The sequence below is a fragment of the Lissotriton vulgaris genome, chromosome 5 (genome assembly GCF_964263255.1).
Source record: "Lissotriton vulgaris chromosome 5, aLisVul1.2, whole genome shotgun sequence".
NCBI lineage: Eukaryota > Metazoa > Chordata > Amphibia > Caudata > Salamandridae > Lissotriton > Lissotriton vulgaris.
Genome location: NC_141693.1, coordinates 2,001,657,715 through 2,001,672,029, shown reverse-complemented (window position 1 = coordinate 2,001,672,029; position 14,315 = coordinate 2,001,657,715). Strand labels below are relative to the sequence as shown.

The 14,315-nt window shown below is 47.8% G+C and overlaps 1 protein-coding gene across 4 annotated transcripts in view; it reads left to right on the top strand.

Moving 5' to 3' along the window:
* Positions 1-14,315, top strand: part of PRRC2B (proline rich coiled-coil 2B) — a 657,801-nt gene that overhangs the window by 163,779 nt on the left and 479,707 nt on the right. The window lies entirely within an intron of this gene.

Below are 14,315 nucleotides of genomic sequence, written 5' to 3'. Positions count from 1 at the left end.
ATCGCATGCATCTACAGGAGCAATCTAGCTGTCACTGAAGGCCCCTCCCCCTCCGCCTGCGAACTCATCTGCCTTGAGATTACTAGTGAGGGCAAACCTGTGTGCTCCCTTCATGTTATTTACCACCCACCCGGTGACAACTTAATCTTCTCCCAACAACTAATGGACACGATATCCACCAACGCCGGTCGACAGCTCAATCAAATTTACCTGGGAGACTTCAACCTCCACTGGAATGACCAGAAAGACACTGTGGTGAAGAGCCTTAAGACTTTCCTCGACGCGCTTGACCTCACCCTAATCTGCAACGGTCCGACACATGAAAAAGGCTCTATCATTGACCTTATCATCGCCAAAGAAGACTCTACCCAACTAGTCGCAATCGAACTATGTGACTGGTCAGACCACCACATCATCACCTTCTTCATCAACGAAAAAGTCAAACTTAACCCGTCGCAACCTGCCAAAACCAAGATCTGGAAGAGGGACCTGAAGAACCTTAACCCAAAGTCCTTACCTGCCCACACAGGCAGTCTCCTTCTTCCCCCGACGGACGTCTCTGATGTGCACTCATTGACCAACCTCTACCTAGACTCCATGTCTACAATAATCAATGAAGTCGCACCCTTGCAATTGAAGAGAGTCTCCACCAAGAACTCGAACCCATGGTACGATGGCAGACTCAATGAAGACAGACGTGTGATGCGCTTAGCTGAGCGCGCGTGGAGATCGGACCCCTCAGCACTGAACCTTAGGACGCTTAAGAGTAAGAGAAACGCTTACTTCAGAAAAATCAAACGATCGAAATCATATTCTTTAGCCAACAGCTGGATCAAGCTAAAAACCGACCAAACAAACTGTTCGAGTTAGTCAAAACCCAAACCAAAACGCAACCTCCACAACCCAACAACTTAACAAAGGCTATCCCAAGTTGCGAAGACTTCTCTGCTTTCTTCAAGCAAAAGAACGACACTATAAGAAGCGATCTCATCAAGGATGTAAGTCGATTCGCCGGCTCCATATGCATAACTAACACTCATGCTAAAAACAACGCTTCATGGACGTCCTTCGACACCTATTCCGAAGAATCAATCCACAAGCTGCTGGTCACCTTGAAACCCGCCAATCATCACACAGACCCCCTACCTGCCAATGCGGTTAAAGTCCTCACCCCCCTGTTCCTCCCACTCTGGACTAAAATCATCAACTGTTCCCTGCAACAAGGGCTCATCCCAGATTCCCTCAAGCTTGGGCAAGTCACGCCTATACTCAAGAAACCCACAGCTGACCCGGCCGACCTAAACAACTATCGTCCTATCACCAATATCACCACTCTAGCAAAACTGTTAGAAAAATGCATACAACTCCAACTGACAAAACACATTGAGCAGTTTGACCTCCTCAACTCTCACCAATCCGGATTCAGAGCAAAGCATAGCACGGAAACGGCCATGACACACATAATAGATGATGCCCTCCAAATCCTTGATCACAATGAGTCTTGCCTCCTCATCCTTCTTGACCTCTCTTCAGCATTTGATACGGTCAAACACGAGAATCTACTGGAGCTCCTAAATACCAGAATGGGCATATCCGGGACGGTTCTCAAATGGTTCACGTCCTTTCTGCTCAACCGTTCTCAGAGGTTCAAGATCAACAACGCACTGTCCTCGCCTGTGCCAGTAACACTGGGCGTTCCGCAAGGTTCCTCCCTATCCCCCACATTGTTCAACTTCGTCATGGAACCACTCACCACCTTGCTTCAATCCTCTAAGGTACATTTCCATATGTACACCGATGACACTCAGCTCTACCTCAAGCTTCAATCCCCTGAAGACATCAAACTGTTGAATGCCACACTAAGAAACACCCAAGCCTGGCTGGCCGACAATCACCTCAAACTAAATGCTCTGAAAACGGAGTTCCTTCTGATCTCTCCTCCTGCGAAAAAGGCCATCACCCAAACCTGGCTCAATCATCTAACCGCACTCAATGTCCAACCCACCATCGTGGACTCAGCGAAATCCCTTGGCATCACACTGGACTGCAATCTCGACATGCAGCAGCATATTAGCGTAGCAACTAAAGGAGCCAACTTCCAAATCAACACGCTGAGAAAACTCAAACCCTTCCTACCACCCAAGGACTTCCAAACTGTGGTACAAGCCTTAGTCATTCCTCGCATAGACTATGGAATTGTGGCTCTCAGCGGGCTCCCCCTTACAACAACGGCTCCCCTAAGAGCCTCCCTGAACGCGGCCGCGAGACTCATCACCGGCTCAAGAAAACACTTGCATATATCCCCTGACTTAAAAGCCCTGAACTGGCTGCCTATTGAAGCCAGAATTCAGTTGAAAATTGCCTGTATGACACACTCGGCCGTACACCACAAGGCACCCAACTACCTTTCTCATAAGCTGACCATATCAGGAGGCTCAAGATCCAACAGAAGCACAAACACTCTCCTCCTGAAACCACGGAGATTCCGGAAGGAAAAAACATACAAACGCTCCTTCTCTGGAATGGCACCTAGGATCTGGAATGCACTCCCGCCAGAAACCAGGCTTATCCCGTCCACTACATTCTTCAAGAAAGAGGTGAAGGCCATCCTTATGGCTAAATACACCTGAACACTATTGATACTGGAACAATGACAAAATTTGGCTCCCTCATTATCGGCTGTCTGAATACTTACCTTTGTACACTAGGACTTGAGTGCCTCAATAACCTGCAATGCACCCACTACTGACTACTGCTATGCCTTCAACATTGTGTTTATTCACCCTCTGGGGTGCTATAATCTTATCCGTTTAGACATTGTACTGTTTCCATATTATTGTTTCTTGATTGTTATTACTCTGTATACTCTTGTATGATTGATACCCTATTTTTGCAACTCACTGTCTACGGAATCTCATATTGATTTAAGAGTCTTGTTTATCCTACCTACTGTTTCTGTAAAGCGCTCTGATATCTGCAAGGATCTTGTTCGCGCTATATAAAACTTTAAATAAATAAATTGTAAAACATTGCATAAGATTTTTGCCTAGCATTTATTTCACTTACCTGCGCCAGGCTTGATTTGATTCTAAGAAATCAAATTACTGAATATTTTTTATACAAACAAATTATGAGTTCAGTCTTTTGAGTGTGTGACATTTGCTGACTGAGTGGGTACAAAAAATGCTTAACACTACCCTCTGAGAGCCTTAGTGCAGGCCATCACTTCCCCAAATAGAGAGTAAGGTGCCATCTACTTTTACCTCTGCCTACCTTTTGGGGTTCCACTCGACTCTGTGCACACTATACCTCATTTTGGTATGGTATGTACAAAGCCAGCTAATGCCCTATGGATGAACTGGTCAGGGATATTTGCTTACGCTTTTCAGTCTCACCCTCCCTTTCCATTCCTTTTTAGGAAACTCAGGCAGACATCTCACACTGATTCCAGTTGCTCCCGGATAGGCTCGTAAACCATGGTTCACCACACTACTAGACCTGTCAGTAGTTCCACACCAAAAGCTGCACATCACTTCTAACCTTCTCACACAGTACCATGTAAAAATCAGACATCCAAACCCCATGGAGCTCAATCTAGCTTACCTGGCTCCTGAAGCTATAGTTTGGATACCTAAACCTACCACCAGATTGTATGATAATTCTTAGAGGCAAGGAAACCTACCACTAGAACATGTTATGCAGCAAAGGTTTGTTATATATTGTAATAATAATTGATCCATCTATACAAAATATCTGAAAGAAACACATTAGTTATACATTACTTAGCTTAGAGCGGTACCTCTAGTCACTTTTTGACTGACTTTTTCTCGACTATTGTTGACTTCTCTCTCTTTTTTTTTTTTTTTATCAACAAATTTTATTGGGCTATTCGTGGAGAGGATGGGCAATAGCCCTACAATGACTTGTAAGAGAAAAAGGAATAATTTTACACAAATAACCGCATTTCTATCATTGATCAACACCTGCCAAACATGTAGGCGAAACAATAAATGCAGACAGTTCTCATCAAGGGGATACTCCTCAATAGTCATAATCTATGAATAATCCCCGCCCATGTGAGGGATCCCGGAGCATATATATATACCTGCATATATATACCTGCATATGTGAAAACATATATGTATGCAGCCTAAAATATTTCCACAATTGCCAAAATGCTGAAATTACGTAGGTTTGTATAGAAGCACCTATACTCTCCCAACCCCTAAGGAAGAAAGAGCAGTAAACATTTGTCATACAACAATGCTTTATTGCCATAGAGAAACTTGTAATTGCAGGCATTTGCCATTAGGCTGCAGTAGAGTATAAAGAAAACAAGGAAAACTGACACCTTGCCTTTAAGGCATTAGAGTAGGGGTACTGTGCCTTTAAGACCTGCAGGCGACACCCTGCTCCCATGATGCACCACAGGTGGCAGTTAGGCCAGTTCTTTTTCCGGCTCCTTCTGAGAGAGAGTACACGGAAGTGCTACGTGGCAAAGTGGAAGAGATTCACAATATGGTGCAGGAAGGAAAGACTTCACAATAAAATGAAGAAGGACTCCACAGTGCTAAAATACCTCACGCACTTACTGGAGAAAAAACTCAGCTCGTCCTCCTTAAGAGTCCTCTTGGCAGCGATAGTCGCCTTCACAAGGGGTGAGATGGGCAGGAGTTTCTTCACGTCACAGGTTGTGAAGAGATTCCTGGAAGGAGCGAAGAGGATCGCACCACCCAAGTGCGTGCCGCCACCGGCATGGAACTTGAACATAGTCCTGACGGAACTCATGAAGGAGCCCTTTGAACCACTCCACAAGGCCTCACTAGAAATGCTGACCATGAAGACAGCTTTCTTGGTTGCAATAACGTCCTTACGCTGAGTAAGCGAACTTCAAGCGCTAACGCTGCAGGAACCATACATACAAATACACAATGACAGGGTTGTGATGAGGGCCGACCCGCACTTCTTGCCAAAGGTGGTGTCCAAATTCCACATGAACCAGTCCATACAGATACCAAGTTTTTTCCAAAAACCAACAAATAGCGCAGAGCGAGCCCTACACACCCTAGACGCCAGAAGGTCGGTCATGCACTATATCGAGAGGACAAAGGGACACAGGAAGACAAAGCAGTTCTTCGTGTCTTTCGCCAAAAGTTTCATGGGAAAGGCTGTAACCAAGAACACCATTGCACGATGGATCGCGCAAACAATCCAACTCTGCCACAAACTGGCAGGACAAGAACTAGCTGAGGGGCCACGTGCCCACTCCACTAGGAAAAAAGGTGCTACAATAGCCTTCCTGGCTAATACGCCCATGCAAGACATATGCCTGGCGGCAACATGGGCTTCGGTGCACACATTCACGAAGCACTACTGCGTGGATGTTCAGATGAACAAAGAAGCACAAGTCGGACAAAAGGTGCTCCAGCACATATTCAAGAACCAAAGCTCATCTTCCACCCAGCCGCCACAGAAATGAGAAACCGCTACAAAATCTATGCACAGCATAGTGAATCCAGAAAGATTCACGCTGCAAAACGAATAGTTTCTTACCTGTCGGTGTAGTTTTGCAGCTTGATGATCTTGCTGGATTCACTAGCGAACCCACCCACCTCCGCCAGAAAGATGAGGCTGGAGAGGAAAGAGGTGGTCAAAAAAAAAAAAAGAAGAAATGACTTTATATACAAAGCGGTTAAAAGAAGTTTCACCCACATAGAACATTGCCATCACTTCGGAGACGAAAGAAACACAGAAAAAAGAATCCGAAGATGGCGCCCAAGGGTGGGAGCTTCCGCAGGAAGCATGCCGACGTCACAGGAAATACACCCAAGGAGGGGTGACGCCGACGCCCACCTGGGCGACGAAAAAAAGAAAAAAAAGAAAGAAAAGACTACGAATCTGGACCCAACCAGACCGCGGAATATGCACAGCATAGTGAATCCAGAAAGATCATCAAGCTGCAAAACTACACCGACAGGTAAGAAACTATTCGTTTCGGGTCTATCCTCTCGAACGAGTCCGGGATATTCTGTTTAGGATTCCGATCTTTCAGCCTCGATCCTGGGTTTGTCAGAATGACCCTGATGATGTTGGGCCTCATGGCCGCCTGTATCCTGCTGGTTGATCATGCCAGGTGGTATATGTGGTCTCTGCAGTGGGACCTGTAGTTCCAGTGGGCACAGAATCATGGGAATCTGTCCGATTGCGTCCAGATCTCGTAGGGCACTGCACAACAATTGCAGTGGTGGCTCACGAACCAGGATTGGGTCAACGGCAGATCCCTCTTCCTTCCCCAACCAGACCACACAGTGGTGACTGACGAGTCCCTTCTGGGATGAGGCAGCCACATGAGAGAGGTGGGATCGGAGGCTGTTGCAGGGATTCTGCTCATACACAACTATGCACAGAGACCCAGGACTTCAGTGAATTGTGGTGAACCAAAAAACTTGTGTCGGTACCTAGAACCCCTAACAGACTAACATTAGTGTCTCATTAGCTCTCAGTCCTATAGCGAAGTTACCAATGATTAGACATCCCAGAACATGCAACAAAAACAAGTCCTCCGCCAATGGGAGAGAGCTTGGCGTAAATCTCGCACGCCTAGCGCACGGGATGCCTATACTGTGCAGTTCGCAGTATACAAAAAAGCCATCCGCTTGAGGAAAACCAAATTTTATGAAGCTGCCATTTTGGAGGCGGCCAACCCGCAGAAAGAAGTATTCAGTGTTGAATTATCTTCGGACGGTGAAGGGGCCAAATCCAACCTTTAATTTAAAGGACTGTCAAGACTTTCAGGTTTTCTTTATGAATAAGATAGAGGACCTGATGGCAGAAATTAGGCAGACCCCACATTTCCCTTCCTCTATTGAGCCGCCCCCTATTTCCCCGAGACCAATATCTGGCTCCTTGATGGGGCTGCCAGCCCTCACTAAGGATTCTCTTCTTACGATAATGAACCAGGTGGAATCAGGCTCCCCAGCGGACCCCTGTCCGCCTACGATCTTCAAGCTGGGTTGGTCTGGAATAGAGGACAAAGTCTTTGCCCTGCTGAACCGCTCCTTAGAAGTGGGACTTGTCCCCTCTAATTTCAAGGAAGCACAGGTGGTCCCCCTCCTAAAGAAACCTGGTGCTGATTCCAAGAACTTTAGGCCAATCTCCCAGCTATCCTTTCTTGCTAAACTCCTGGAGCAACATTTTTAGCATTCTCTCACACACTTTCTAGAAAGCAATCATCTTCTTGAGCCCAATCAGGCGGGTTTTAGAGCTCATCACAGCACGGAACTGGTGATGCTCTCCGTGCTGGATGACCTGAGACTTATGGCTGACAAAAAAATCCCTTGTGCCCTGGAACTTTTGGACTTATCCGCAGCATTTGATACCGTGAATCATTGTCAACTTCTGTTGCGGGTTGAGGATCTAGGGATTCAGGGCACGGTCTTGGCCTGGCTGACCTCCTTTCTTAAGGATCACTCACAACGAGTTCAACTGTCTGACCTTGTTTCAAATTCAGCTAAGTTGACTTGTAAACTTGAGTATTTATCGAGCGCGAATTGTTGCCCGAAGGCGTCCAAGCTCTGAGATACCCATGACCTACTGTAGAACAGAGTGGGAACAGCGGTTAGTAGGCGGATTTGAATAAGTAGGTCTTTAGTTGCTTACGGAACACATTTAGGATCGGAATGGCCCTGAGATGGAGTGGCAAAGTGTTCCAAGCCTTGGACGCGTTGTAAGTAAACGTCCTTCCGCCAGCTCTAGATCTTTTTATTCTTGGAACCACTGCCAAGAAGGTTTGGCTGGAACGAAGACTTCGGTTTGGGATGTAGTGGGTGACCAGGTCACGGGTGATGATAGGTCCCATGTCCCAGAAGGCTTGATGGGCTATGCATAGCGCCTTAAACAAAACTCTCTGTCGAACCGGTAGCCAGTGAAGGCTAGTCAGTCCTGCCCTCACTGAGTGTCTACGGGGGATTTTGAGTAGAAGGCGTGCTGCGCAGTTCTGTACAATCTGCAGCCTGCGAAGGGTGTATTCTGGTGCGCCAAGATAGAGTGCGTTATTAAAGTCAAGGCGAGAGTGAATGAGACCTTGAATGGCTGCCTGTTTGGCTTCCATGGGGAGGAGGGGAAACATTTTATTTAGCACTCTCATAATGCCAAAACAGGTAGCTGAGAGTTTTGTGGCTTGGACATTGAAAGATGGAGAACTGTCCAGCCACACTCTGAGGCTTTTGATGGTATTTTTGGGGATGGGGGGGGGACCTAGGCATGGGGGCCATAGAGAGGGAGAAAGGGCCGGCTCTGAAGGTCCTAGGAGCATCAGCTCAGTTTTGTCTCCGTTCAACTTCAGGGATGATGACGACATCCAGTACCTCACTTCCTCCAGGCATTCTCTAAGCCCGCCTGGCGCAGTTCGGCTTGCCTCCTGCGCCAGTGAGACCACCAGCTGTGTGTCGTCCGCGTATGAGATGATCTTGACTCCAAACGGGCGGACGACACTGGCCAGCAGTCTCATATATAGATTGAATAGTGCAGGGCTTAGAGAGGAGCCCTGGGGGACGCCACAGTTTAGAGGTCTGCTGGAGGAAATGGACTCGCCATCAAAAACCCTGAAGGATCTGTTCTCCAAGAAGGATTTAAACCATGCCCAGGCTTTATCCTTAATCCCTGCACAGGACAGGCGACTCAGTAAGAAGCCAGAATTTACAGATATTGACACAGAAACGCTGCTCTTAGTCGCGCTGCTGACCACGCTAGCACGCATTTGTTTGCACCTGAATGCGCATTATTTTAAAAACCGCCGCTTTTTGTTGTATACTTGCTAACAGCATTATTTTTAAAAATCACCGTTTTGTGCTGCATTTGAATACTATTTGCACAGTACTCTTTTAATTGATGTGGGCGCATTAACGAAGTCACCTGCTAGTTATTACCGCTTACCTCCCCGTTCCACCGCAGCTTGTGCTGTTTGTTGTGGAGGGAGTGTCCAACGCGGTATAGAGCCCTCTACCCTCACTTCCGGGGGCCATTTTGGAGAGCTGACGGTCTAGTGGTTGTACTAGGACCGTCAGCAGCCTCCTATTTAAAGCTCACATGGAGCAAACGCGCAGCGGAGACGCGCAGCGGGCGCGCCATTGGTGCGCCGGAGGTTCGCCAGAGGTGAGCCCATCTTTGCCCATCCGTGACCATCCGGTGCCGAGGGCCAGAACCCCTGGTCAGACTCTGGTTTACGCACGGGCTGACCTATTACAACTTAATTTGGGTAAGTCCTTTCTGGAGCCGGCTACCCTACAGCGGCTGGGCTGCGAGGGTCTGCTTATGTCATCTACAAGCACCAGAGGGCGCCAGCGCACGTCCAACATACATACCCTGAGTTACGGCTTATTGAACACTCGTTCTTTGCAGAGCCATAGCTTAGAGGTTTTCACACTCCTGGAAGACGGGGAGCTAGATGTCCTCGCACTTACGGAAACATGGCTGGAGGATTGCTCAGCGCCCGATTTAGTGGCGGCCCTTCCAGATAACTATTTGGCTATTCACTTTAACAGGGAAGGAGCCAAAAGAGGAGGAGGAGTAGCTCTTTTCTATCAGTCATGCCTCCGTGCCAATAAATTTCTCTCCGAAACCCTTGGAGGAGCTGAGGTTATGGGGGTTAAGCTCAGGAGGGGGGCTGTCTGTGTGGTGTTCTTGGTGGTTTATCGGCCACCTTGGGCGTCGCCTGACTTCCCTACCCTCTTTGTAAGATTGGTCCAGGACCTGTGTACAAGATACGACAAAATGGTAATAGTTGGAGACTTGAACTATCACTGGGAAAAGTCCCCTAAAGAAGGACATATTTACAACAAGGGGTGGTGAGGGACAGAGTCTCTGAATTAAACAGAAAGCTCTCACCCAGTCAAGAGATCAGGGCTAGATCCAACACCGTTTTTTAGCTCACTGCACCATCCCAGTTTCAGAACCTGGCTGTATGCAAATTAGTCTGTTCCTGTCCCAGTGCATGATGGGAACAGGGCAAACCAAACTACAAAAGCCAATTCTTACACTGGGAAGGAAACAAGCTCCCGGGGACCGGTTTCTGGCATTACAGCCGTCTTCGGCCCGGTTTGCTTGAATCCTGATGGTGCAATGAGCAAGGGTCTCACATCTGAGAATACCCTTCCACGCTTAGGGTGGACAAAAATATTTACAACAAGGGGTGGTGAGGGACAGAGTCTCTGAATTAAACAGAAAGCTCTCACCCAGTCAAGAGATCAGGGCTAGATCCAACACCGTTTATTAGCTCACTGCACCATCCCAGTTTCAGAACCTGGCTGTATGCAAATTAGTCTGTTCCTGTCCCAGTGCATGATGGGAACAGGGCAAACCAAACTACGACATGAGTCCCTTTCTCACTGCTCCATCAGGATTCAAGCAAGCCGGGCCGAAGACGGCTGAAATGCCAGAAACCGGTCCCCGGTAGCTTGTCTCCTTTCTGGTGAAGAATTGGCTTGGTAGTTTAGTCTGCCCTGTTCCCATGATGCACTGGGCCAGGGACAGACTGATTTGCATATAGCCAGGTTCTGAGCCGGGGTGGGGCAGTGAGATAAATAACGGTGATGGATCAAGCCCTGATCTTTGGACTGGGTAAGAGTGGTCTGCTCAATTCAGACACTCTGTTCATCACCACCCCCTTTTCTAAATCGTTTTTGGCCACTATAGGTGTGGCAGGGTATACTCAGACATGAGTCCCTTTCTCACTGCTCCATCAGGATTCAAGCAAGCCGGGCCGAAGACGGCTGAAATGACAGAAACCGGTCCCCGGTAGCTTGTCTCCTTTCTGGTGAAGAATTGGCTTGGTAGTTTAGTCTGCCCTGTTCCCATGATGCACTGGGCCAGGGACAGACTGATTTGCATATAGCCAGGTTCTGAGCCGGGGTGGGGCAGTGAGATAAATAACGGTGATGGATCAAGCCCTGATCTTTGGACTGGGTAAGAGTGGTCTGCTCAATTCAGACACTCTGTTCATCACCACCCCCTTTTCTAAATCGCTAAAGAAGGACAAGCACTACAGATAGAGGAGGCGGTCTCCTCCTTAGGTCTTGTCCAACAGGTCACGGGACCAACACATGAGAAAGGTCATGTGCTTGACCTAGTTTGGACCACCATGCCAGCCCAGGGCATCACGGAAATTCTTCCTTGTGCCTGGTCTGATCATTTTCTAATAAAGGGCAGACTTACATTGAGGGGCCACATATCCAAACCTGAGGAGGGCTGGAAAACGGCCCGCAAATGGAGAAACCTTGATGGGGAAAAACTGGTCCACCTCCTAAAACACCATCCTTCAGACATAGAGCCAGATGCCAACGCTGATGCCTTATGTAGACATCTCCAGCATAAACTGGGGAGTGCCATTGATGTGGTGGCGCCTCTTCGCAGGATGAAGAAGGTGGCGAGAGGAGCTGGGGCGCCTTGGTATAATGATTCCCTCAGAGAGATGAAACGCGGGGTGAGGAAGAAAGAGCGGGCATGGCGTAAAAAATACGACGCCATCTCCAAACAAGAATATACCTCATCCTTAGCCCAGTACAAACTAGCCATACAATCAAGGAAGGCTGCTTTCTTTGAGGAAAGAATAACCACTGCTAGAAATCCACAAAAAGAAATCTTCCGGGTCTTGGCGGAGCTCAGAGTGAACAAGGAGCAAAGTCCCGAGTTCACCCAGGAGGACTGTCAGAGGTTCCAGGACTTCTTCGTAAAGAAGATATCCGACATCCTGGATGAAATTGCAGTAACTGCACACCTCGAATGCCCGCACATACCGGATTCCATTGGTCCACTAAACATCCTGCCTCTAGCTGAGCTATCCCTTATTTCAAAACAGGAATTGCTCAAAATCACAGGCCGAGTCAAATCAGGCTCCTTGGTAGACCCTTGCCCGCCTGACATATTCAAGATGGCAATGCCAGGAATAGAGGAAGAGGTCCTGCCCCTATTGAACACCTCTCTTCGTTCAGGACAGATCCCTTCAGCTTTTAAAGAGGCTCGCTTGATCCCCTTATTGAAAAAACCTGGAGCGGATACAAAATGTCTGAAGAATTTTCGGCCTATCTCCCAGTTGCCTTTTTTGGCGAACGTAATTGAGCAGCATGTGCTAGCTCTACTGTCAGGCCATTTAGAGAGCAACAACCTGCTGGAGACTAATCAGGCAGGGTTCCGTGCGAACCACAGCACGGAACTAGTTATGCTATCCATTTTGGATGAGCTTAGGATGCGAGCTGATGTAAAAACACCGAGCGCCTTGGTACTATTGGATCTCTCCGCGGCGTTTGACACCGTGTGCCATAAACAGCTTCTGTCGCGGTTGAGATCCTTTGGTGTCGTGGGCACAGCACATGCATGGCTCACATCATTTCTGCAAGGGCGGACACAACGAGTACAGCTGGGGGATTTACTTTCTACCCCTGCTCCGATCACCTGCGGGGTCCCCCAGGGATCTGCCTTGTCCCCACTACTTTTTAATATCTACTTGCAGCCACTAATTGCTCTCCTGAATAGGATGGACTGCCTAGTATACAACTATGCCGATGACACCCAGATAATCATCCGGCTGGATGATGGTCCAGGAGCATCCACCAGGCTACAAGACATATTGAAAACCACTGTCAATTGGATGTCTGAGAATTCCTTAAAAGTTAACCCGGATAAGACGGAAGTACTACCTATTTCCATCTCGGGTAACCCCTGGAGTGATAAATTCTGGCCTAGGGAGCTGGGTGTCCCCCCAAAGCCGGCAGTTGCAGTTAAAAGCCTAGGCCTATATGTGGATAAGAAATTATCCATGGAAAAACAAGTTACCACCGTAGTAGGCACCAGTATAGGCTTGCTAAGACAACTTAGAAAGATCGCTGCCCTACTCTCCTTCTCCACCCTGAGGCACGTAGTCTCAGCCACTATTCTGGCTAGGCTGGACTACGGGAACTCCCTTTATCTGGGTTTGCCACAGCGGCTGCTGGACAAACTACAGGGAGTCATGAACGATGCAGCTAGGCTGATATTTAAAAAACCTAGAAATGCCCATGCCTCTCCCCTAATGCAGGAGTTACACTGGCTGCCAGTTCGCCAGCGAATCATTTTCAAAGGAATGTGCATTGCTCACAAGGCTTTGTATGGCAAAGCTCCAAAATACCTGAAATCCCGACTATCCCCCTACATACCGGGTAGGACTTTGCGTTCGTCGGACGCTACTCTTCTGTCCCAGCCCCGCTTCAAATTGACCACGGTGGGGGGCCGTGCTTTCTCCAACACGATCCCAGCTTTATGGAACAAATTGGATCCAGAGCTCAGGAAGGAGAGCAATTTACTTTCCTTCAGAAAGAAACTTAAAACCGTACTATTTAAACAAGCCTGGAGCAGGTCTTAGGTGCACAGCTGGTTTCCAAGTGAATTTAACATCTCTCATGTAAATCTGGTCAGACCGCGCTTAGAGACCCCTGTGGTTATAACGCGCCATACAAATTAAATAAATAAATAAATAAGGGGTCATGACTGACCGTGTCAAATGCCGCACTTAGATCAAGGAGGATCACTGCCACTGATCCTCCTTGATCCAGGATTTTTCTCGTTTCCTCCGTGACCATGAGGAGAGCGGTCTCAGTCCCGTGCTTTGGTCTGAAACCCGTCTGAGTAGGATCTAGTATGTGGTGATCTTCCAGAAAGTTCACTAACTGTTGGTTCACATATTTCTCTATAACCTTGCTCAGTCAGGGGAGCAGAGTAATAGGGCGATAGTTAGCCAGGTCAGACTGGTCCAGATTGGGTTTCTTGATCAATGACCTAACCATGGCTTGTTTCCAGGCAGTTGGAACAGTGCTAGAGGAGATGGAGGTGTTTACTACCTTCCTGATGACGGGCAAGGTGGTCTGGGATGCTGCTATTAGGATGTCAGGAGGGGCAGGGTCGTCCGGAGAACCTCATTTGACACTGAGAGCTAGTGATTCCAGGGTGGAGAGATTCAGTGGTGGAAAATGGGTTAAGCTGTGTAGAGCGGGGGGTGTGAAGGGCTAGAGGGGATATTAGGTTGATTAGAAGAGTTGCTGTTTGGGGAAGTAAACGCTGAGTAGATCTTGTTGATTTTCTGATAAAAGAATTCAGCTATATTATTGCACTGGGTGACAGATTTCTCGACATGTACCGTGGGGGCGGAGTTTGTTAACTTTTTAATGATCTGGAAGATCTCTCTGGGTTTCGATTTGGCCTTCAAAATTTTGTCGGCGAAGTACGTGGACTGAGCTGCTTTTATTTGGGTTTTATACTCGTTAATGGTTTCGCGGTAGCTGGTTTTG